We start from the raw sequence: 27,179 nt of genomic DNA on the forward strand, positions 1-27,179 counted from the left end.
TTATTGTGTGTGTGTGTGTGTGTGTGTGTGTGTGTGTGTGTGTGTGTGTGTGTGTGTGTGTACTTGTATGATATAATTTAGTTTTCTTTGTTGAAGTTAAATATTAGGTCCATTCCTGGTGCTCAATTATCATCCAATTTTCTTAATCTTTCTTTCACAGATTTCCTTTTATTAAGGCTTATTATTGATCCAGTAGGTTTGTTCCTTCTCATAATTACACCCCTGTAGTTCTTTAGCTCTTTAATGACTTCTGTTGTTTATAACTGACATGGCAATATGCCTTCTCTTTTCTTTTCTAAGAAGCTAATGTATTATTATCCCTGTAGGTTAAACTGATCAATTCCTCTGCTTGAAGCTGTGTTTAGATATTCTCACATTCTATACTAGTTTTAATACGTCTATTTATTGCTTGAAGCCCAGGGGAAAGAAAGCTCTAAATAAAATAACAGCTAAGGCAGATGAGTTGCTCATTCAATAATTCTGGGTTGCTAAAACATTTCTTCCAGATTTTATCTTTTTGCTTAGTCTCTGACTCTCTGTCCCAAGCAGCAAAGGATACAAAGCTTCCAAAACAAGTTAGAGAACTGTCAATGAAAATCAGAGAATAGTTGTTTAGAATATTTTTCTCATGCAAAAGTCAATCAATATGTGCCAATTGGAAATATAATAATGGTGTTAATAGGAGGCTAAGTGATAAAAGACAATTGTAGAAAAAGGCAACAGTAGAAATCCAACTGCCAATGTGATTCTTATATGTCATTCTGTGATATCACCAACAAATAATTATTGAATAGTGTTTGAAGAGCAGTAGACTGAGCACTTAGAAGAAGGAAGGGATAATAATACACTTAAAATTAAATTTATCAATTGTCTATTTTATGCTCAACTATTTTACAATAGTGTATCCTCAACTATGCTTGAACAATGCTAGAGCATCTTTTAAAATAAGGTAACTGAGGTTCAGAAATGTAAAGTGACTTACCCATGTTTATACTACTCGTAAAGTGCATACTCAGTGTTTGAGCCAACCTCTTTCTGATGCCTAAGCCCATGGTCTTTTTGATACACAACACTACCCCTTTACTAAAAGCTGGTCAAAAGAACATGTTCCATACCTTGTGAGCTTTAGTAAAACAAATTAGTAAACCATGAATCCACATATATGCAACATTAAATATTTGACCAAAAACAACATTTAGTACTAAAGATTTCAACACAAGTTTCTAGGTGTTCTGATTTAGAAAGGTGTCATCTAATTAAAGGAGCAAAATAATATGATGCTGGACACCATTGAGGTGATATAAAATAAATTAAAATTTGCAGATCAAAATGAAACCAAATGGGAGCATTTTAAAAGTCTGAGTGGCCTGGATAAGGAAAATGTGGTATATTTACATAATGGAATACTACTCTGCCATAAAAAAGAATGAGGTACTGCCTTTCACAGGGTACTGGATTGAATTATGTCCCTCCAAAAACTCACTGATGCTTGAATCGTGTACCCCAAGTTTTATGTATTAGAAACTTGGCCAACACTGTGACTGTTTGGGAGGGTGGGAAATCCTATTATGGTAATTGAAAGGTGGACCCTTGAAGAGGTGATTAGATTGTAGTACCACACAGTAGTGAATGGATTAAAAATGGTGGTCAGGGGTGTGGTTCTGAGGGCTTTAAAAGAAGAGGAGAGTCTGTCTCTCTCTTACTCTCTCTGCTCTCTCTGCCCTGCCATTTTGCAGTGTAATAACCTGTCATCACTGAAGTCATCACCAAAGAAAGCCCTCACCAGATGTGTTCCCTGGACTTTGGACTTCCTAGCCTCTGAAACTGTAAGCAATAAATTTTGTTTTCTTTCTAAACTACCCAGTTCCAGGTATTTTGTTACAAGAAACAGAAACAGACTAATATACACAGCAACATGGATGAACTTAGAGAAAATCATGTTAAGTGAAATAAGCCAGGTACAGAAAAGAAATACCACATGTCCTCACTCATAAGTGGGAGCTAAAAATCAATGAATAAATAAACAAGAAAGAAAGAATGACAGAAAGAAAGGAAGAAATAGCAATCACAATGATACATTGAACTTTGAGGTTACCAGAGGTGGGAAAGGGGTAGGGGGTGTAAAGGAGGAATTGGTAGAGGGCCACAAAAAAAATTGCATTGCATATTGTTGAATATACTGATTATCCTGATTTGAACATTACATATGGCATTTAGGTATTGATATTCAACTCTGTACCCTACAGATATGTACAATCAACTGCTATAACAAAAAAGGAATTATGAAATTTAAAAATTTTTAAAAAATTAAACATATTTTAAAAAGTTTAAAAAACTGTTGTTTATTGTGTATATACACAATGGGATACTGCACAGCAAAAAATAATACCAAAAAAACCCCCAAAGCAATGAACAATACTCATAATAACTTGGATAAATCTCAAGTATATTGTGCTTAGTAAAGGAAGCCAAACTCAACAGGCTACATATTCAAAAAGCTATGTACTGTAAGATTCCATCTACAGGACATTCTGGAAAGGCAAAAATCAAAGGGTACTTCAAAAAATTCATGGAAAAATAGAATTAAAAGTTAATATAAATCTTTCCATGAACTTTATGAAGACCCCTTGTATAGGATAAAAAAAATGAATAGTGGTTGCCATAAAGCTGGGATATGGGGAGGGATTGGCTATAAGGGTCATGCCGGAATTTTTAGAGATAAATGAAAATGCTCTAAATCATGATTATCATTGTGGTTACACAACTGTATGTATTTGTTAAAACTCAGAGAACTGTATACTCTTAAAAGGATGAATGTTACTGTGTAAATTTATGCTTTGACAAACCTGACTAAAAAAAGGAAGTCTGAGTGGTGAAAATAACCGTTTCCCTATTTGGCAGTATTATGAATGTCTGATCCCACTATTTCTAAACCTTTTTAAAGTTTAATCTGATTCCTCAAACCATTTTGCAAGTGAAGATTTGAATACAAACGTGGAACATTTATTTAAATTCACAACTTCTAAGGACAAGGACTGTGCTATTTTAACACTTTCTATAGCATTAAATGCCACCAACAGTTGCTAACAAGAGAATGGTAATAATTAGTTGTTGCAATGACTACTGTCAAAAGGTCTTCCTCCTTCACTTGCATTTCTTAATTAGAAACATGTGAGCAAACCTATATACTGGCAGAATTTCATTAGGGGCTGCAACATGACTTTGCATTGGGGCTGGTATTTTGGTTGTATTAGATAGAATTCATAATGGTTGAATTTTATCAGAAGTTTCACATTTGCAGGAGAATAGAAACTTAAAGTAAAATTATTTAGCACTTTTAAGTGCTGCCTAGTTTGCAAAAAGCTTCTGAATTTGGCAGAAGCTCTCCTCTAACCTCTCAGTTATGCTAAGAAACTGACATTTTACTTTCCTGCATTCTTCTATCAGTACTATCAAAAATGCCATTACACCTAAAATAATAAAAGCATGGAAGTTTGAACTTTTGCAAAAATTCTATGAGTTTGAAAAAGACACAGCTTGGCTAGTGGGTGAATTTATAAAACAATTTTTTTGTACATTATCAGTTTCTTTCTTCTTCTAGGCTCTATTTGGTTACCTATTTCCTCCATTTTCTTCACATGTTCTTTCTTTCTACTTGTTTCTTGGTTGGATTATATTTTTAAGTCTCTAATTGAAGAGGTCACCTGTGGATGGTGCCTTCTGTCTGCCAACATTGCCATTGAAAATTCCCTTTGTTCCTCCCCCATTAAGGTTTCATGCAATTTCACCAGTCTAAATTCTTTTATAATTCAATCTGACAAAATATAGGCTTCCACACAGAACAAAAAGTATATTTCAGCATACTTAGAAATCCCTGGGGTTAATGGTGTATAGCAATATGACATTTTAAGAAAAAGAAACTTGTAGTCTATTTTTGATTGTAGATAGATATTAATCCATCCTTATTGTTAGTGCAGACAGGACCTGCCTTATTATTCGTAACTTATGGTTGCCCCAATTAAATCGTCCCTCTCAAGGGCAGTCAAGCCACCTTAGACAATGCATTATTTCTCTTTGTTATTTTTCTTCCTTCTCTTCTTTTCTCCCTTTACCTTAGTATCCTTTATAATTCCAGTCTTTAGTTCTTCGAGTTCCATCACCAAAGGCCAAGGTCAATCTAGGAAGACTCTTTAATGGCAGAATTAAAATAGAAATTGAGGAGTGATGTCACCAAGATGGCAAAATAGATTAACCCCAAGTCACTCCCACTGCAAGAAATCAACTTATCACTATTAAAACACAAAAACTGTCATCCTGAAATCACTGGAAGTTGGGAGAAGAGGAGGAGAGTCCACTAAGTTCAGGAAGGCATGGAAAGCAGGAGGAGGGATCACCCCGATCAGACCCAGCCCCAGCCACCCTCCAGGCGGGCATGGCACAGTGCTCTGAGCACCTACCAGCACACGGAGCAGCTACATGTAATTGGCAAAGGAGAAGCAGTCTTTTTCATGAAGCTACTTGGAGTCTGCAAGGGAGAAAAATGTCATGATAACTGGCAAAAAATATCTGTGTGTGTGTGTGTGTGTGTGTAATTTCAGAGTGCATCATCCCATATCGCAGGCCATCAAAGCTGCTCATAAGCTCCCCCTGAAACTGCGTAGGAGGGAGAGACTATAGCCAACAGAAGGAAGAAATCACCCAGAGATTTAGTGAGTCCTTGTGGGGGACTTATATGTTGGCTCCCCTAAAGGGGGTGTGGGGATGGTCAATCAGGGGCACATCTGGGAGCAGCACAGGCAGCTGATCTGCCTTCCAATCAGCAAGGGCACCACAAATTGGAGGCTGGTCAGTGCAGTAGAACTTCACGGGGCACAGTTCATGGGAAAGGCTCAGTTCCAGGCTGAAATTTTCACACATTCCAGTTGTGTCTGTGATGACCCCACATGACCCAGAAGTGACTAAAAGGCTGAATTAAAATCTGGTCTGTGCAAGAACTTTTTTTCCCAGTCTTAGAAACAATAGCAAGGCAGCAATATAGGTCAGGAACAGAGTTAAAGAAGTTCCCCTTCTCACAGGAAGTTTACCCAATCCAAAAGTTAACCACGGAACAGTAAATTAGTTTCAGTGTAGTGTTTAAGTGGTAATTATTAATCCACCACATAACAAAAAGAAACCACAGACCAGAGACAAAATTCTCATATTTAGCAGTAAAGGTCTAACATCATCAAAGACCACATATAAAACCTGAAAGAGGCAGCCATCTCCTCAAATACACAGGCATTAAAGTAAAGATACAAAGATTGAGAAAAAACCGAGAAATATGACAACACCAAAAGAAACATAGAAAGCGTCAGCAATGGCCTGAAAGAACAGCAAATTTATGGAATGTCTGACAGAGAATTCAGAATACTCCTCTTAAAGATGTTGAGCTACTCACAAAAGCAAAGATAGAAATTTAAATATGACCTGGAAAACAATCCAAGGTCAGAACAGGAAACTTGCAAATGAAATAAAATAAATTTAAAAAAGAGGAAATTCTAGATATTAAGAAATACCATATCTGAACTGAAAAGCTCAATAGAAAGCTTCAACATCAGACTTGATCAAATAGAGAAAAATGTCAGTGGGCTCAAAGACAGAACACACAAAATTACCCAAACAGAGGAGTACAAATAAGAAAAGAATAATAATTTTAAAAAATCACCAGAAATGCAGCAATTATGGAATTCCTTCAAGCAAAATAACATCTGCATAATTGGCATACCTGAACAAGACAAAAAAGGAAGGGACTTAGATACCAATATAAGGAAATAATGGCTAGAAATTTCCTAAGTATGGTGAAAGATAACAGCATTCAAGTGCAGGAACTCAGAGGTCACCAATCAAATTCAGTCCACATAGAAACACCTCAAGACTCATCATAATCAAATTATCAAAAACTAAAGGCAAGAAAAGAATACTGAAAGCAGCAAGAGAAAAGAAACACATAATATTCAACTGTACACCAACACAGTTCTCAGGAGATTTCTCATTAGAAACCCCACAGGCCAAGAGAGAATAGAAAGTATTCAAAGTACTGAAAGGAAAACACTGTTGACCAAGAATTCTTTATCCAGCAAAACTAACCTTCAAATATGAGGGAGAAATAAAGTTTTTGCCAAACAACAGCTAAGAAAATTAATTAATACTAGATCTACCTTATAAGAAATGCTAAAGGGAGTCTTCTAGCTGTAAGAAAATGATGCTAAGGTGTAACAAGAAAACATTTGAAGGTACAAAACTCACTCGTAAAGTCAGTATGCAGATAATCTTAGAATACTCCACTATTCTAAGAGTGGTGAATAAACCACTGATATCCTTACTATGAAGACATAGGACAAAGCCAATAAGATAATCGTGAACTCAACTACCGTATAAGAGATAGGCACTATCAAAAGATGTGACCTGAAACAGGAAAATGTCAAAAAGTGGCAGGAATAATGTCACAGCATAGAGTCCAGTTTGGTGTTATTTTTTTTTCCTTAGCTATCAAAGTTAAGTTGTCATTAGTTTAAAATAATCTGTTATAACCCTAACATGTTTTTTGTAAGCCTCATGGTAACCATAACACAAAAACCTATAACAGAAATAATAAAATTAAATAGCAAAAAAATCAGAATATACTATTAGAGAAAACCACACCATAACAAAGAAATGCAGTAAGACTGGAAAAAAAGAAAAATGGATCTACAAAGAACCATAAAAAAGTTAACAAAATGGCAGTAACAAGTTCCTATATATCAATAATAAATATAAATGTACATGGATTAAATATTTCAGTTAAAATACACAGACTGGCTGAATGAATTATAAAATAAGAAACAAAAATATGTGCCTACAAGAAACTTACTTTACCTTAATGACACACATCAATTGAAAGTAAAGGGATGGAAAAAGATATTTCACATCCATAGAAATTTTTAAAAAGCAGGAGTAGCTATATCTATATCAGATAAAATAGTCTTCAATCTAATGAAATAAAAAAAGATAAGGATAGTCTTCATGTAATGATAAATGGATCAATCCAACAAGAGGATATAATAATTCTAAATACATACCCACCCAACTCCAGAGCACCCAGATATATAAAGCAAATGCTAGTTGAGCTAAAGGCAGAAATAGACTCCAACACAATAATTGTTTGAGACTTTATTACCCTACTTCAGCAAAAGACAGATCATCCAGACAGGTAATTAAAGAAGAAATATCAGAGCTATCTCCACTCTATACCAATTAGACCTAACAAACACGTATACAACATTTCATTTAACAGCTGAAGAATACACATTTTTCTTAGCAGCACATGGAATATTCTATAGAATAGTCCACATTTTAAGTCACAAAATAATTCTCAACAAATTTTTAAAAAATGAAATTATACAGCTATCTTGTTTGAACACATTGGAATAAAACTAAAAATTAGCAACAGAAAGGACATTGAAAACTATACAAAACATGGAAATTAAACAACTTTGCTCCTAAAGAATGTAGTAATTTAAAAAAAAAATTCTGGAGACAGATGAAAATGAAAACATAACGTATCAGAACCTATGAGATACAGCTAAAGCAGTTCTAGAGGAAAGTTTATAGCTATAAATGTCTACATCAAAAAAGTAAATAAGACAACCCCCCCCCCCCACACACACACACAGAAACCTAACATTACACCTCAGGGATCTAGATAATAAAGAACAAGCCAAAGCCTGAATTAATTAAAGGAAAGGAATAACAAATATTAAAGCTGAAAAAAATGAATTGGGCTGAAGAAAATACAAAAGATGGATGAAACAAAGAGTTGATTTTTCAAAAAGATAAACAAAGTTAATAAATCTTTAGCTAGACTAACAAATAAAAAAAGAGAGAAAAATCAAATAAAAAAATAAGAAATTAAAAAGGAGACAACAATTGATACCACAGAAATAAAGGATCATAAGAGACTACTACAAACAATTACATGCTAACAAACAGGAAAATATTTAAAAAATGGGTAAATTCATAGACACATACCATTTACCAAGGTTGAATCATGAAGAACTAGAAAACCTACACAGACCAATAATAATTAATGAGATTGAAGTAGTAAAATAAAAGTCTCCCAACATGCAAACCCCAGAACCAGATGGCTCCACTGCTGAATTCTAACACACATTTAAAGAAGAAATAACCAATTCTTCTAAAACTTTCTGGAAAAATTGAAGAGGAAGAACACTTCCAAACTCACTGTATGGAGCAAGTATTGCCATCATACCAAAACCAAAAAAAGACCAAATAAAAAAAGAAAAGTACAAATCAACATCTCCAATGAATATAGCTATGAAAATTCTCAACAAAATGCTAGCAACTGAATCCATCAACACACTGAAAAGACCATTCACCATGATCAAGTGGGATTCACCCCAGGGTTTGCAAAAATGGTTCATATAACACAAATCAATAAATGTGATATATCACATCAACAGAATGAAGGAAAAAATATGATTATTTCAATAGATGAGATGCAAAAAGGCATCTGATAAAATCCAACACTCTGTCATGATAGAAACATACAACAAATTAGGGATAGAAGGAATGTACTTCAACATAATAAGGCCATATGTAATGAACCCACAACTAATACCATACCAAACAAACAAAAATTGAAGGCTTTTTCTCCAAGATCTGTAACAAGACAATGATGCCTACTTTCCCTCTTATTCCAAATAGTACTGGAAATTCTATCCAGCCCTATAAGGCAAAATAAAGCAACGAAGGTCAATCAAATTGGAACGGAGGAAGTCAAACTATTCCTATTTTCAGATGATATGATCATATGCATAAGAAAACCCTAAAGATTCTACCCCCCAAATACTAGAACTAATAAATAAATTAAATAAAGTGGCAGGATAAAAATCAACACAGAAAAAATCAATAGCCTTCCTATTCACCAATAAAGCAATAGCCGCATAAGAAATCAAGAAAATAATACCATTCACAATAGCTACCAAAAAAATGAAAAACCTAGAAGTAAATTTAACCAAGGAGGTCTACAATTAAATCTATAAAACACTGGTGAATGAAATTGTAGAAGATTCAAGGTAATGAACATATATCTTCTGTACATGGGTTGGAAGAATTAATATGATTAATATTATTATTAAAATAATCAATATTCTTAAATTTTAATTTATTAAATTAAATTTACTTATTTAATATATTTATATTAAATTAAATTAATATATTAAATTTTAAATATATTAAAATTTTACCCAAAGCAATCTACAGACTCAACACAATCCCTATCAAAATACCAATGACATTCTTCACAGAAATAGAAAAAAAATGATCTTAAAATGTGTATGGAACCACAAAAGACCCCATGCAGCTAAAGCAAGCTGGAACAAAAAGAACAAAGTTGGAGGCAAAACACTTTCTGATACGAAAATATACGTAACCAAAACACTACGGTGCTGGCATAAAACAGACAACTTAACCAATAGAACAGAATAGAGAGCCCAGAAATAAACCCACTTATTTATAGCCAGCTGATTTTCAACAACGGTCCCAAAAATTTACACTGGGAAAAGGACAGCTTCTTCAGTAAATGGTGTTGGGAAAACTAGATATCCAAATATAGAAGACTGAAATAGACCCCTATCTCTCACTGCACATAAAAATTAACTCAAGTGGATTAAATCATAAATTTAAGACCCGAAACTATGAAACTACTAAAAGAACGCATAGGGGAAATGCTGCACAAAATGAGAATGGGCAGCGTTTTTTTGAGCAAGACTACAAAGGCACAGGCAGCTAAGGCAAAATTAGACAAATGGGACTACATCAAACTTAAAAGCTTCTGTACAGCAAGGCACACTGTCAACAAAGTGAAGTGACAGCCTGCAGAACTGGAGAAAGTGTTTGCAAAGTATACATTGGACAAAGGGATAATTTCCATAATATATAAAAAATTTAAATAACTATTATTGTGTTGGAGTCTATTTTTAACTTTTGGTCTAGTAGTAATTGCTTTATATAATGGAGTGCTTCAGAATTTAGTTCATATATATATATATTTAGAATTGTTATATTCTTCTGCTGAATCAATCCCTTTTTCATTATATAATGATCTTCCTTTTTTTTTTAATATTCCTTTTCTCAAAGTCTATTTTATCTGATATAAGTACAGCTACTCTTGCTCTTTTTTGGTTTACAATTGCATGAAATATCTTTTTCATTCCTTTACTTTCAGTCAGTGTGTGTCTTTATAGGTGAAGTGAGCTTCTTATGGGCAGCATATTCTTGGTTTTTGAGTATAATCCATTGAGCCACTTGATGTATTTTAATTGGGGTATTTAATCTATTTGCATTTAGAGTTATTATTGATATATAGGGAGTGGTCACTGCCATTTTGTTACCTTTTTTCTGGTTTGTAGTGGATTGAATTATGTCACCCAAAACTCGATGAAGCTTGAATTGTGTCCCTCAATTCTTATGTATTATAAACTTCGCCCCCACTGTGACTTTAGTTAAGAGGGTGGGAAATTCTATTATGGTAATTGAAAGGTGGGGCCTTGAAGAGGGGATTGGATTGTAGGACTGTGCCATAGTGAATGGATTAAAAATGGTGGTCATGGGCATGGTTCTGAGGGCTTTAAAAGGACAGTGCTTGAGGAACTGTTTCTGCTCTCTCTGCTTCCATCATCTTGCAGTATGATACCCCCTAGGTCACCGTCAACACCACCAGATGTGTTCCTCGGACACTGGATTTCCCAGCTTCAGGAACTGTGAGCAATAAATTTTGCTTTCTTTATAAATCACCCAGTTTTGGGTATTTTGTTATAAGCAACAGAAATGGACTAATACATGGTTGTTCTGTTGATCCATTTTTTTCTTTTTTCTGATCTTATTGTCTTTCTTTGTGATTGTGTGGTTTTCTCTAGCAGTGTTTTTTGATTTCTCACTATTTTCAGTACATCTCTTATAAGTTTCTGTATTATGGTTACCATGAGGCTTACAAAAAATGTGTTATAGTTATAACAGCCTATTTTTTAACAATTTAACTTTGATATTTACAAAAAAAAAAAAAAAGAACCAAAACCAACTCTACGCTTATGCTTTGACATTACCCCCCCCCACACACACACACTTTTTATTTTTTGTTTTAAGTTACATCTTTTAATATTGCCTATCTCTTATACAGTTGTTGTGTTTGTTGTTGTCTTGTTAGGCTCATAGGATGTAAGTGTTTTATTCATCACCCTGATGACATTAGAGTATTCTGAGTAAGTCTGTGAACTTACTTTACTAATGAGTCATGTAGCTTCAAATATTTTCTTGCTGATCACTAGTGTCATCTTCTTTCAGACTGAAAAATTCCTTTTATCATTTCTTGTAAGGGAGATTGAGTGTTGGTGAATTTCTGTAGCTTTCATTTGTCTGGGAAAGGCTTTATTTCTCCTTCATATTTGAAGGTTAGCTTTGCTGGATAGAGAATTTTTTGCTGACAGCCATTTTCCTTCAGCACTCAATATATCGTCCAATTCTTTCCATGCCTGTAAGGTTTCTATTGAGAAATCCATTGAAAGACATATTGGGGCTCTGTTTAGTGTTATGTGTTTCTTTTCTCTTGCTGCTTTCAGTATACTTTTTTTTGTCTTTGGTTTTTCATAATTTGATTATGATGTGCCTTGGGGTGTGTCTCTTTGGATTTAATTTGATTTTTTACCTCTGAGCTTCCTGTTCCTGGATGCCGCCATCTTTCTCAACACTTGGGAAATTTTCAGGCATTATTTCTTTGAATATGCTTTCTATATTTCTTCTTTTTTTCTCTACTTTGGGTATGCCAATTATGTGGAGGTTGTTTTGCTTGAGTGAGTTCCATATCTGCTATATTTCTGTTTTCTTTTTCTTATTTGTTTTTCTTTTTGCTCCTCTGCTTTGATAATTTCATATGTTTTATCTCTGAGCTCACTGATTCTTTCCTCAGTTTGATTAAGTCTGCTGTTAGAGCTTTCTATTGAGTTTTTCAGCTCAGATAATGTATTTTTTATTCTATAATTTGTATTTTTTTAATTGATTCAATTTCTTTGTGAATTTTCTCATTCTTCTCCTGGATTGTTTTGCAGATATCATTTAATTTTCTTTCTGTATTTTCTTGTGACTCCCTGAATATCCTCAACAGGGTTATTCTGAATTCTCTGTCAGATATTTTTAAATCTGCTGTTCTTCTGGGTTCATTGCTGGTGCTTGGATATAGATATATATATATATATATATATATATATATATATATATATATATATATATATATATATAGTCAATTTTATCTTGGATTATTAGCTACCACAACCACTTAAACTGTGCACTGGAACTAATTTGGTGTCCTTTGGTTAATTCCAAAATTGGGGGAACTCCTGTAGGGACCAGCACATGTGCCCTGTGGTTGAGCTAAATTGCAGCCTTGCTGTTGATTCTCTGGGGAAGGCTTTTTGTGTGGCTCAGGTTTTAATTGCTGGCCTTTTAATCATTCTGAGTTCTGTGAAGTTTGATACACCTGGGCTGCATGGAAATTCTGGCCCAGGACTGAGTCTTTCCAGCAAACTGCACCCCTGCAGTTCTATGTCCCTGTCCAGTCTCCACTGAGTGGGCTTGTGCCAATCGGAAAGCAGATCAACTGCTCATGCTGCACCCCAATGTTACCCCAGCTGACCAGCCTTCCTCCACGCTCCAAACACTTCCTGTAGGGCAGGCTGTATGTTGGTCCCCTGCAATCACTCACCAGCCTCTGAGTGTTTTTTTTTTTTTTCCTTCATTCAGCTGTTGCCTCTCATTCCAATGTGGGCCCATGGGAACCCTGTCCACTGACAGGGTTCTTGCTGTTCTGGGAGCTGGTATGGTGCACTGCAAGTCCCTCTTTTCCCCTACAGACTCCAATCAACTTCATGCATAGGGCACAGCTGCAGCTATTGTTAGTTCCTGCTCTGTCTGCTATAATTTTTTCCCACAATTTCAGCCGGGGCTCAAAATGGTTGGAACAGCCCCTTTCTCTTGCCATGGTTCTCTTGCCTTCACAAACTCCACGGGTCTCCCCTCTTCCCTCAAGCTCCAGTGGTCTCTGCTTGTCAGTCTTTGCTTTTTAATAGCTGTAAATTGATCAGTTGTAGGAGAGAGTGATGCTTGAGACTGTCTATCCAACCATCTTAATGACATCCTCTTGAATAGATATTTCTTTTAAAAAAAAGACATATAAATGGCAAACAAGCACATGAAAAAATGCTCAGTATCACTAATCGTCAGGAAAATGCAAATTAAAAACAATTTGAGATATCATTTTACTCTGTCAGAATGGTTATTATCAAAGAGACAGAAAATAACAAATGCTGACAAGGATGTGGAGAAAAGGAAACTCTCCTACATTGTGGGTGGGAATGTAAATTGGTACAACCATTGTGGAAGTTCCTCAGAGAACAACAACAACAAAAAAATTGAACTGCCTTATAACTCAGAAATTCCACTACTGGTTATTTACCAAAAGGAAATGAAATCAATACCGCAAAGAGACACCTGCAGTCCCATGTTCATTGCAGCACTATTCATAATAGTCAAGAGAAAGAATCAACCTAAATGCCCATCAATGGATGAATGAGGGAGGGGGAACAGCTATGAATATACACAATGGAATACTACTCAGCTATTTTAAAAAATGAAATACTGTCATTTGCAGCACTACGAATGGAGCAGGAGACCATCAGTTTAAGTGCAAAGTGGTTTTAATGGAAATAGAGAATAGAATAGTGGTTATGAGAGGCCAGGAGAGGAGGGTGAACAGGGGGAAGGGGAAGTGGTGGATTAACAGGTACAATGCTATGCTGTCTACCCTAACTGAATCAATGTAACAGTGCATGCATGTATTGAGAAATTCCACTGAGCCCCACAAATATGTTTAATTAAATGTTAAAATAAAACAATACATATTTATTTAAATTAATAAAATAGGAATTGTGAACAAAGGAAGGATTGCTTCTCTCAGTGCTGCTTTTTCTACCAACAGAACAGAGATGTTTCCAGGGTCATCACCAACCTCTCTCATCATCCCTCTTTTGTTCTTACCTCTAGAATATGACTATTTTTTTATTTATTCATTTCTAATTCTTTGTACTTACTACATGCTAGGCAGTGTGCTATATTTTAGGAATACAGTAGTCAGCAAAAATTAGAGAAATTTCTTGCTGTCTTTAAACATATATCTTGGTATGGGAAAATAGATATCTATAAATGAAACACACATATAAACATAAAATTACCCTGTGATAAGTGCTACAACAAATATATGATGCCATGAAGATATATAAATAGGAAAAATGAACCCAGTCATGGAAGACTACTGGAAACTGACAGTTGTTCTAAATCTGAAGAATGATTGGGAATTAGGTAGGCCAGAAGAAAGAAAGTAGAATGTACTGGGTTGAATAGAGTTTCCCTAAAAAAAAAAAAAAAAAAAAAAAAAAAAAAAAAAAATGTCTACCTGAAGGTGTAACTCTAGAAGGTGATCTTTCTTGAAAATAGGGTCTTTGCATCTGTAAAGAATTTAAGATGAGATCATAGTCATGAAGGTTGGCCCCAATCCAAAGGCTGGTGTCTTTAAAAGAAGAGGGAATTTTTAACACAGAGAAAAGATTATGTGAAGACACATAGGGAGAAGAGGTGGAGACCATATGAAGACCAAGGCAGAAATTGGATTGATGTGTCTACAAGCCAAGGACTGCTGACTACAACCAGAAACTAGAAGAAAGTCAATGGGAAGGTTTCTCCCTAGAGCCTCTAGGAGGAACTAACCCTGCTGACAATTTGATTTTAGTTTTCTAGCCTCCAGAACTCTGAGAGAATAAATTCCTGTTCCTTAAAGCACCCAGTTTGTTGTTCTTTGTTAGGGCACCCCTAAGAAACTAATACTGGGTAGAAAAGAGTTGGTCAAAAAAGGTAAAGAAAGCTAATAAGAGTTAGGGAACCCTCAGTTCTAGCAGACTTGACAGAGGTCTTTCCTCCAGAATTTGTATTCACCTTCTCTTCTAGCTGCTAAAGTTAAATCTCAGCATAATCTGGCTAGAGATGAGACGCACTTATTAAGGAAGAAAGATTTTATACACAGAAGTAGAAGCAAGAATTAAATGGCACAAACTAGCAGAAGTACCCCTGGGGCTGAATTTGCGGATGCTTAATTAAAGAGGGGAGGGTTGAAATATAAGACTGGATTAACAGGAATTCATTGATTTGGAGGCAATTTCTCAGGACATAAAATCTAACTTAATGACAAGAAACCTAGGGAATGGTGCAAAGACGTTGTTAGGGTGAATTTTAGAAACATGGAGAAAGCAATGGCCAAAGCTGAGCCCCTGGAATGACAATATTCCTTGAGGGAACCTACCAGCCACTTGGAGGCAAGTCAATTGTGTTTGGCCCTTTCCATCCTTTAAGGGCTAACAGTACATTAATATAGGGATAGATATTCCAGATATGAATCTGCCTTTCCTGCTCTCAGAAGCTCAGCTAGCACTACTATGTATGTAGTTACAGAATGCCAGAGGTATGGAATCTCACATAATGTAGTACATGACCTGGGACCCACTTCACAATAATGGAGGTGCATCAGTAGGCCCATGTCCACCCTGGGAGATATTGCAAAACATACCATCCACAGGCAGCTGGCCTCACGGAGCACTGGAATGGTCTACTAAAGACATAGCTGGAGAACCAGTTTGGAGGAAACACTCTGAAAGATTGGGGTGCTATACTTTAGGGTGAAATATATTCATTACTTTCAAGATCTCTATATGATACTATGTCCCCAAAAGGAAGATTATATGGATCTAGAAACCAAAGAGTGAAAAAGAGTGACTCCATTGTCCACCACTTTCAGTGATCCACTAGGAGATTTTGGGCTTCCCACCCTCACACCCTAAGGTGCCACTTAAAGAAAGGCTTTATAAACTGGTATAAGTTGCTTTTGTCTGCAAGGGGGAGAAAAAAGATCCTGAACAACTTAAGCAGAACAAGACTCTCTTTGGAACAATATGAGCAGTTTGTAGAACTGGTGATAATTCTGGAGACCCACTGTTGTGGCCATAAAGATGCACCTTAGGAGTTACCCCAGTGTTCACATCAGACTACATTTCCTCTGACCTGCTCCCAGCCAGTGACTAAGCACAGGAAAACTATATAGATAAGCTATGCCATTTCTGCCTAATGTGGGATTCCTCTAATGTGCAACTTTTGCTCAGGGGCATCCCAGTGGCCTGACCACACTCAGAAATATACAATCTTGACCTCCTTTTCTCATTTCTTTCATATGTGTCAAACCTGCATCACACTGTGGAGACTTCTCTGGCTTATTCCTGCTTCCTGCTCTTTGAAGTCCTCAGGCATTTCCACATAATATACCTCTTTCATGTCTTATCCCATCTGATGTCTGCTCTTGGAGGCTACCAAAGCTTTAAATATGGACAAAAACCAAGGGAAAATGACTATGCCTCAAAACCACCATCAAGTTCAACCCATAGAAATAGCCAGGTCAAACACTACCTTTCTTTTTTTTCCATACATTTTAATTAATTAATTAATTAATTTTTATTTACTTTTTATTGGTTATGAATATTCATGAGACACAAAGCTGATTTTCACCCCTCTTGCCCATGACTTGAGGGCCAGATTCATACTGGCAGCATATCTATTACCACAAATTGCCTTTGTACCCCATGTTCCCCACCCAGTTATCCCCAACCTCCCTCTCCCTCTCCTTTTTCCCCCCACTCCACTTTGTAGCCCAAGGAATTTTCTCTCCCTCTGCAAGTCCAATGCACTACTGTGGTCTTTCTTTCCTTCCTTCTTTCTCTCTTAGCTCCACAAACACTACGTTTCATAATATCGTCATCATAAAGTCATGACTGTCACCACTAGACTCTTCCTACCATCTTTCTCGTAGCCACCCACACCATAACTGTTTCTGCACTTCGCTCCCTCAAGATTCAACATCCCAGGAAGTAGTGAATAATTGAGTTTGAATTTGTGTCTGGGATGCCAACTACGGCCAAAGGAATGTTTTTCCTTAGATTATTCTAGAAGGAGACAGCACACTGCAATCTACAAATATATTGTGTGATGAGGAGCTAGACTAAATGACTACAGCGTTAGGCATTTGAAAGCAAACAAAAATATTCACAGCAAATGCAGACCAAAAATTCCTACTAAATAGTGGGGGAAAAGCTTTAATTAGGACTTTAAAAGTAAAGCTAAATTTTATAAAAATAAGCTATTTTGTCATATATTTAACAGATATTTTGTTGTACATTACGTTTTGAAAATCATGAATTGTTTATATGTGATTACTTCATTCAAATTTCATATTAGTCCAACAGAATATTTTTAATCTTTAACTTTAAAAATATAATAATAAATATGTTCATTTCTGCAAATTATTCAAGGACTTTATCAATTTTCCCAGTAGCTTTCTCTACTCCTTTGATATTCAAGTCATTCTCTTTTAAAATACCAGTAATATCATTATTCTTTTATTTTATTTTTAACTGATTTAATTCCACCAGTCCAAGAGACAGTAGAATGTTGTGTTCTGTGGTTCGGATTGTCTGGGTTTGAAGCCTAGCACATCCACCTTTGAGCTAAATTGCAGAGGCACTACTAACCTCTGAGTAAATTATTTTCTTCATCTAGAAATGGAAATAATTAGCATACCTCCTTTATAGGTTTGTTGTAAGGATTAAATATGTGTATATTTCAGAATAGTGCCTAACTGTAGTGGATTGAGTTATGTCCCCAAAACTCTCTGAAGCTTGAACTGAGTTCCCCAAGTTTTATGTATTGGAAACTTAGCCCCCACCAAGACTGTTAAGAGGGTGGGAAATCCTATTATGGTAATTGAAAGGTGGGACCTTGAAAAGGTGATTGGATTGCAGGACCATGCAGTAGTGAATGGATTAAAAATGGTGATCAGGGGTGTGGTTCTGAGGGCGTTAAAAGGAGAGTCTGTCTTTCTCTGCAATCTCTGCCTCCACCATCTTGCAATGTGAGACCTGTGAATCACTGTCACCACCACCAGATGGACTTTGGGCTTCCCGGCCTCAGAGACTGTAAGCAATAAATTTCATTTTCTTTATTAATTACCCAGTTCTGAGTATTTTGTTATAAGTAACATAAACGTACCAATACACTACTAACACATAGCAAGTATTCAATAAGTATAAACAGCTGTCATATTTCTACTTGATGATATTTAGTCTGAGATTTCAGAATATTTCCAATTTTACTCCCTTGGACTTTCTAAACCATGCATCAGTTGCAAGCTTTACAGTTTATGCTTGCGATTCATTTACATTTTTAATAGTCTTTTTGGATGCTCGATATAAACAGACAGAATGACAGGTAAGAGATAGCAGTTAAATGTGTGGATAGGCACATTAACAAGAAATTTATTCAAATGTTAACAAATTAATTTGTATAATGGGTGAAGATAAATGTTGTGTTAAACTAAGAGGAATGTCTGAGTGGAAACTAATTGAATAAGTGGTGGTTTAATTAGTGAATATTTTTATATTATGTGACTATGTTTGCATGCATTCCACTAATATGGAAAAAAGAATCACAGTTATATACAAAGAGGAAGATGGTGGAACACTGGGATTCCAGACCAAAGTTGCACTTAATTTTATTTTTTTAATTACTAATCTATTTTCCTTTAGTTACTAGTTTGAAAATGGCTATTCTAGAAAGTAAAAAGTTCTCTTCCTATTTTGGAGTTGGCAAAAATCTCATAGAAATGACATTCATTCAGAAAAACTTGATTTTAAATACCATTATCATCAATGTTGTTGAAAACAGCCGAGAAAATATTTTGTAATGAAATAATATGTAACGTTTTTTTGAGGGTCTCAGAGAACTTCATTTTTAAAAAATATTTTACTGTGTAATTGTGGCATTAGGAAGAACTTTGGAATTTTTTTCCTTTTCTCTTAGAATAAAGACTAAAATCTTTACTGCACTGTACAAGAACATGCTTGTCTCTCCATCCTTGTCTCACACTTTTCTGCTTTCTGCTCTCCAGCACAGCAGCCTTTTAAACATGTCCTCTTGGGACTTCTGGTCAAGATGGCAGAATAGATGATCACCAGCATCACTGTCTCCAACAAATCAACCAATTTACAACTATAAAAAAGCAATGACAGCCAAGCTGGGGCCACTAGAGCCCAAGGGAAGAGGAGGAGAGACCTACAGAATGCATGAAGGTGAGAGAAGCCACAATGAGAGAAAGAAAGGACCACTCCAACTGTTTGGAATCTTGGCCACTTCAAGGTTGGCCCTGGTGAGTGCATGGAGCACGGGCTGTCAAAAGCCACTGCTGTGCCCTTTAGATGAAGTTGCTTGGAAGTGGCATGGGAGAAGTGGGCTTTGGTGGCCCCGAGGCCAGCAAGACCACTAATAGTATTCCTGTGAACCCACATAGGAGTGAGACGCCACAGACAACTGAAAAAAAGAGCCACTCAGAGGCTTATAAGTCATCACAAGAGACTAGAGCATAGCCCGTCTCATGGGAAGTGTTTGGAGCATGGGCAGTGGGTGAAACAGGCTCACTGGGGGAACACTGGGGCACAGCAAGGACAGCTGTTCTGCCCCCCAATCAGTGCAGAACCACTCAGAGGAGACTGGTCAGGAATATAGAATTGCATGGGGTGCAGTCTGATGAAGAGACTCAGGCCCAGAGCAGAGTTTCTACACAACCCATGTGCATTGAAACTGTCTAGACCTGCAAGTACATATAAAGTCAACCATTAAAACCTGAACTACACAAAAAGCCTTCCTTAGGGAATCAGCAGCAAAGTAGCAATTTAGCTCAACCACAGAACTCAAGTACTGGTCCCTACAGGAAGTTCCCCCACTTTAGAAGTAAGCAAAAGACAACAAATTAGTTCCAGTGCAGAGTTTAAGTGTTGGGAACAGCAAATAATCCAACACAGAACTGAGAGGAAAAAACAAAGTACTCACAACCAGAGATAAAATTTCATATTAACTAGTAAAGGTCTCATTTCACCAAAGAACACCTATAACACTTAGGAGGACTGGAAGTCCCCTGGGCTACCAAGCCAGAAAGGAGGGAGGGCTGGGGGCCTCAGCCATGCCCCCCAGCACCCACAACCAATCGCAAAGGTGGGGTCTGAGAGCCTCGGCCATTCCCCCCTCACCCCCGAAACCCACAACCAGACTATTGATGACTACTGAGCTGCCACAGTAAGTACCCCAGGCTCTGCCAAGCTGGGGTGGTGGAGGGCCAAGGACCTCAGCTGTGCTCCCCTAACACATGCAACCAACCCAGTGACAACCACTGAGCTGCCACAGGAAGGGCCCCAGGTTCCCGAGTTGGGGTGGTGAAGGACAAGGGCTTTTGCCACACACCCCTGACATCTGCACCCAGCCTGGCAATGACCAAGCCACTGCTGGAAGCCCCCTGGTCTCTTCTGTGAGAATGAGGGAGGTGCCAGAGGCCCCAATCCTGCCCCTCCTCCTTCCTCCTTCTTCCATCCCATTCCTTTCCCCTTTTCCCCTCCGCCTCCCTCCCAAATGCTCCACAACAACATCATAGAATGTAAAAAAAATATATTAATTAAAAAAAAAAACACAAAAATCATGTTCTCTTGTAGACCATGCTTTCTCTTGCCACAGAGCCTTTACACATGCTATTCCTTCCTCCCTGATTACATTTTCCCCACTCCCACCCTTGCCTGTTATCTTTTACTCATTCTTAAAATCTCAGTTCAGTTTTTTTGTTCTCATGAAGTCTTTACAGATCGTCAGTTTCCTAGTACTTTCCGAGAACTATGTTCCTTTCCCTCATGGCAATTCTTATTTATTAGTGGGGCTATTTTATGAATGCCTTTTACATTCCACAGAATATCACCATCATGAAAGCAGAAATCATGTTTTTATTGTTCTTGGCTGTACACCAGTGCCTAGCAGAGTTTTGGCCACATTGTAGGTGTTCAATATATACTTATGACATAAATAAAGAAATATTTTGTGCAAAACAAGTTAATAAATGAAGCCCATTTAAATTTTATGCAGTTATTTATGCAAGAATTTTCACTAAATTTATACCAATACCTTTAGCCTAAGATTGAGACCAATGAAGATTCAGAGAGTTTAACGTTCTTCTCAGTCATTAAGCCAATAAGCAGAAAGATAGGGTTTAAACCCAGTTTTTCTGCTTCTGACTCCAGGATTTAATCTACCATACTTCATTGCATATTTTAACATTTATTCAAACTGCAACATTTAACAAAAAAACATGGTATGTACTACACACAGTCCAGTGCTGGGGATTTAGAGAGAAAAGACTCAGACCATCCCCAGATGCTACTCAGAATGATGCTTTCAATGCATTCATCACATATGAAATGGTACCAAAATTAGATATAATAGAGTATTGCTATCTCTAAACTCAACAGTTCCAGGAAAACAAATACACACATGTAAAAATCATGTATTATTTTTACAGAGCATCTTCGAATGCTATTATATCATTTTTTTTTTACATCTGTGTGAGTCATTTATATAATTTTATTTCCCCCACTATTCAAATAAGGAAACTAAGATATTAATAACATTCAAAATTAAATACCTATTTAGGATATAGAGGAGTTATGTTTGGGACTAGAACCCCTTGTATTGGGTATTGTAGAGTAGGTCCTTCTCAAACTTCACTACGTTGAAGAAATAATAATTCAGGATAATAAAAAATTCAAGTTTCCAGGCTGCTAAAGAAAGGATAATTTTCTCATTATGGTAAAAAATGATGGTAATGATCATAATGCTCTTATATATTTTTTAATTACAAGTACTTCCCTTTTGAATATCATAACAGGAAATCTATTACTGATAGTGCATTTTCATTGCAATGTGGCTGATTAATCTTGGCTATGTTGACGTTTTGCCAAATGCAGTGAAGGGAAATTTGGGCATATGCTGAAGAACTGTTTGTCTTCTTGCAAATAGGTAAATGGATTCTTTTATATTGTTTTCCAAGGTAAAAAACAAAAACCCAAAAACAGAGTTTTAGGCTAAGGCACGAGGTATAACTATGACACTTGGTCCAATTAAAATCACATCTCACAGTTAAGTTTATTTCTGAGGCTCATCAGCCATCTTTTTCCCACTTGGTCTTTGACTATTCAAATTCCACGTGCTTTCAGTATCTCACTCAACACACTCCCTCTTCGACTAGTATTCAATGAAGTATGCCAGACCACATTGATCTCGCTGTTCCCAAATTCCTTTGGGTCTATGTCAGTGATTCTCAGTCTATTTTTATCCAAGAAATAACAGCCATTTGCATTAATAATCTGCTCCCTAGGTATACTCATATTATGATACACTCAAAAAATTTTGCAGCAATATAAAGCAAATAGTTGCATAACACTTTTTGACAAAGCAGACATTAGAGTATTTAGAAGACATGAATGAATATTAATAGCCTTTCAAAATTGTGAAACATAAAAACCTGTAGCAATATCTAACATTTACATAGTATCTTCCATACGTCAGGAACACTAAGTCATTGATTTCTTACAAGTTGAAGAAGTAGGAATATTATTATCCCCATTTTATATGTGAGAAATTAGAATACAAATAAGTTCAATGACTTGTTCAAGAAAAATACAACTAGTAAACTGAATTCATGCAGCCTGATTCCAAAGTCTACACTCTTAATGAAGAGTTTATTTTTAAATGTGTGCACAATTTCTACACCTTACCAGTTATAACTACAACTCTTTCTTTACCTTCAGAAAACATATCAGATTGCACCAGAGTGAAATAATAATATAAAAATAGACTGAGAACTGCTGACACAATTTAATAAGTGAAAAAAAGAAAACAATTCAAACCTTAAAGAATTTAACTTATGAGAAGCGAATTTCTTAGGTACAGCTTAAAACTAATAAATCTACAATGTAAACTCACAACAAAGCCACAGAGACTTTGTCAATTGATCATAAAGTATTTTACATTGTTTAACAAGTAGTTAAGGCCTAGCAAGTCTACTTACTAACTTAGATTTTAAAATTACTCTTCTGGTAATGTGTATGCCCCCAGTATGAATCTGGCCCTCACATCATGGGCACGGTGGGTGACAAGTAGCTTTGTATTTCATGAATATTCTTAATAAAAAAAAAAATTAAAAAATAAGTAAATAAAGTTCCTAAAATTTACACGAAAGTAATAATAAAATAAATAATTAATTAATTACTCTTTTATATATTTCAGCTTTCAACTGCAGTAAATTTATGAGAAACATAAAGGCTTACCCTAGCATTTATGCTGCTCTCATATGCTCATAATGCTAAAGTAATTGCTGAGTGTGTAGTTGTTTAACTCGTAAAAATTTTCTGACTCTGTTAACTCTATCTAAGAAGGTAGTTTTTCAAACTTGACTGCACATTAAAAACAACAACAGGGCTCTTAAACAGATATCAAGGCCTCAATCTCCCTGAAATTCTGGTTAAATTTGCTTTGAATGGGTGTGTTCTTTGGCTGATTTCAATGTGCAGTGAGGGTGGAGAACCACGGATCCAGCAAGTGGTTGCCTTCAGTGAAACTGACACTGGAGGAAGGAGAGTTGTTAGCTCTACAAGTAAAGAAAGAGTAGCAATAAGAAAGAGTCAAGAAAAAAAGAAAGTTAAAGAAAAAATTCACTCATCTTACAATCCTTATTTTTTTGTGTGTGAATGGGCTTTTAGTATTCATTTATACTTGATATTCTCATGGAATGTTAGAGTGCATGTAGTTTCCATCTCCAAAATAATCTCCCAAGCACTAATTTTAGATTTGAGGTAGTATTGAGGAAATTTTTTTAAACCTAGAATTAAAATTATACTGTCTTAGATAATAATGCCAGAGAAGTCACATATTTTTGCTGAATATATAAAAGCATAAATAAATGAATAAAAATTTATGGAATTGTGACCTTCCATTTCCATTTGTTTGCTAAAACTTTCTTTCTATTGAAACTGATTCTGATTACCATTCAACTCAGCCCCTTTGAGTCAGATACCATAGGCTTCAAAGTTATCTGAGGATATCACAGAGCATACACATAGATCCAGACCTGAATTTGCTTCTACCAGTCCTCTTCTCACATTGCTGGGATGTGTGATTCATTTGCTGGAGTCAAATTTCTAATTTCAGTTCACTCCTTAATCCTCACACTGATATCTAAATTTCCCTCACAATTAACCTACCACGTTTTACCTCGTATTATTGCTTTGTCAATATTTCAAAGACTATAGAAGTACTTTCACCTCTAGAAGTCACAAGTTATTACAGTTTCTTCTTACTCTTTGTTAATGAAATGACTTTTTCTTTACCAATGTGTGTTGGTTTCATTTAGAAACAAATCTAATTCAGAACTTATTCCGTAAATAGTTAATTTGGAAAAAAAAAACTATAAGTAATTCAGAAATCTATATCTTTGTCTATAACTAAGCAAAACCTTACTAGTGCAATGGTTTTCACGCATACAAAAAGAAAACTAAGTTTGTGCTTAGAGGAGACAAGGAAACTCGATGACAAAACCAAATAATCTATTCAATATTTCTCATTTTCTGTTGTTGAATACTACTTAGTTGGTAAACAACTCATTTTTGGAGACTTTGATTAAGGTTCTGAGAACGTAGTGTTATTTATTGTTATTTATTACCTATGATTCATTTTTTTTATTTTGGCATGTAAAAAACAGATTAAATTGTTTGCATTAACTAGAAAGAATTCATCCATCAAGTTGCAGAATAATTATTTCACTCCCATTGTTTATTTCTTTTACTCATTTTTTTAAAAATTATATTTTTAATAAATTGTGAAGATATTGCCCCTTCCCTAAAATGAAATAAATTAGGTAATTTTCCATCAAAATGATGTTAGGTTGAAAATGCTATCATCATTGTTCTTATTTATACATGCTAATTTTTTCCTCTTATGAACTTCATTTTTTCAAATAAAATTTAATTTAAAACTTCAGATTTGAGTGTTATCATACCATCTTTATCTTTTCCTTATTTAAATAAAAAATAATAATTATAAAAAGAGGTGTAATTTCCAAGAATATAAATCTTGACAAATACAGTTTTGTTTTGTATCATCATAATTTATGTATTTCAATGCATTCTGGGGAAAGTATTGTTAAAGTTTTGTTTGTTTTAGTTGTTTTGCTGTTGTAATAACCTATGAGTAAATATTTAAGCATGAAAGCCAGTTATAAATTGGTTTCACTGTCAGATGCTACTACTCTTTCTGATAATTCTCAGCTCATCTCAAATATAATATGAGCTATCTCTCAAAACAGCAAAAGAAAAAAGTTCTTGCTTACTCTTTCAAGTTTAAGAATTATTGTTGATACTAGTCACATTGGGGAAGAAATTCAGCACATTTCTATGAGTGTTGTAATTTTATTAATGAATTATATATCATTTATACTAACAAAGGGCATTCTTCCATCCTTCTCCATTTTTTCCATGCCAGAAAGTGACGAAAAAAACTATGCACAGCCATGGGTTAAGAGGGAGGATTAAATAGGCAGAGCACAGAGAATTTTTAGGACAGTGAAAGTACTCTGTATGATACTATAATGTTGGATACATGTTGGTATGCATTTGTTTAAACCCATAAAATGTGCAACACCAATAGTCAACCTTAATGCAAACTATGGACTTTGGGTGATAATGATGTGTCAATTTAGGTTCTGCAATTGTAACAAATGTACCACTCTGGGGGGGGGGGTATTGATAATGGGGGAAGCTAGTATGTGTGGAAGTAGGGGGTACATGGAAAATCTTTGCAGCTTCTGATCAATTTTTCTATGAACCTAAAACTGCTCTAAAAAATAATGTTTGTTAAAAAAAAATCAAACTACAATAAGAAAATACAAAGACAATCCACAGACTGAAAGAAAATACTTGCAAAACATGTACCTGATAAAGAACTGGTATGGAAAATATAGAAACAACTCAAACTCCACAATAAGAAAACAAACAACCCTATTAAAAAAAAAAAAAAGGAAAAGGATCTGAAAAGATCTCACCTCACCAAATAACAAACATAGATGGAAAATGAGCTTATGAGAAGATGCTCAACATCATATGTTATTATTTCAAATTAAAACAGTGAGATACCACTACATGCCTGTTGGAATGGCTAACATCCAGAACACTGACAACACCAAATGCTGGTGAGGATGTGGAACAATAGTAGTTTCATTCATTGCTGGTAAGAATGCAATATCATATAGCCAGTTTAGAAGTCGGTTTGGCAGTTTATTATAAAACTGAATATATTCTTAACCATGAAATCCAGCAGTTATGCTCCTTCATATTTACCCAAATGAACTGAGAACTTATATCCACACAAAAACTTGTATATGAATGTTTATAACTATAAAATAACAATTTATAGTGGCCCCAACTTGAAAGCAACCAAACTGCCCTGCAACAGATAAATGGATAAATAAACTGTGGTACATCTATGAAATGGAATACTATGGAGACAGTAAAAAGATTACTGGTTGCCTAGAGTTCTGTGGTGGAAGGATGATGAAAAGGTGAAGCACAGATTTTTAGGTCAGTGAAACTATTCTGTATGATACTATAATGGTGGATATATGCCATTATATGCTTGTCAAAACCCTTAGAATGTAAGAGACAAAAAATGAACCCTAATATAAACTGTGAACTTTTGTTAGTAATAATGTTCCATTATTGGCTCATCAGTTATAACAAAGGTACCATACTAATGCATGAGGTTAACAATTGGGAAAACTGTTGGGGAGTGGGGGTATGGGGATTGACAAGATGATATATGGAACTCTACCTTTTGCTCACTCTCTCTGTAAACCTAAAACTTCTCTAAAAAATAAAGTCTATTTTTTTAAATGCACAACCATATACAAAATCATATGCACACAATACATTTGTACTCAGAGGTGCTTTTAATCACAATTCAAGAAAATTTTAATAACCTATAGTTATCCTACAGGAAGGGATCCTATTTAAAATTCTTCAGTAATGTCCATATACACATTTGGCAAACATTTATCTTTGTTTCTCAGGCCTAGTTTT

The sequence above is a fragment of the Cynocephalus volans genome, chromosome 1, assembly GCF_027409185.1.
Source record: "Cynocephalus volans isolate mCynVol1 chromosome 1, mCynVol1.pri, whole genome shotgun sequence".
In the NCBI taxonomy this organism is placed as follows: domain Eukaryota; kingdom Metazoa; phylum Chordata; class Mammalia; order Dermoptera; family Cynocephalidae; genus Cynocephalus; species Cynocephalus volans.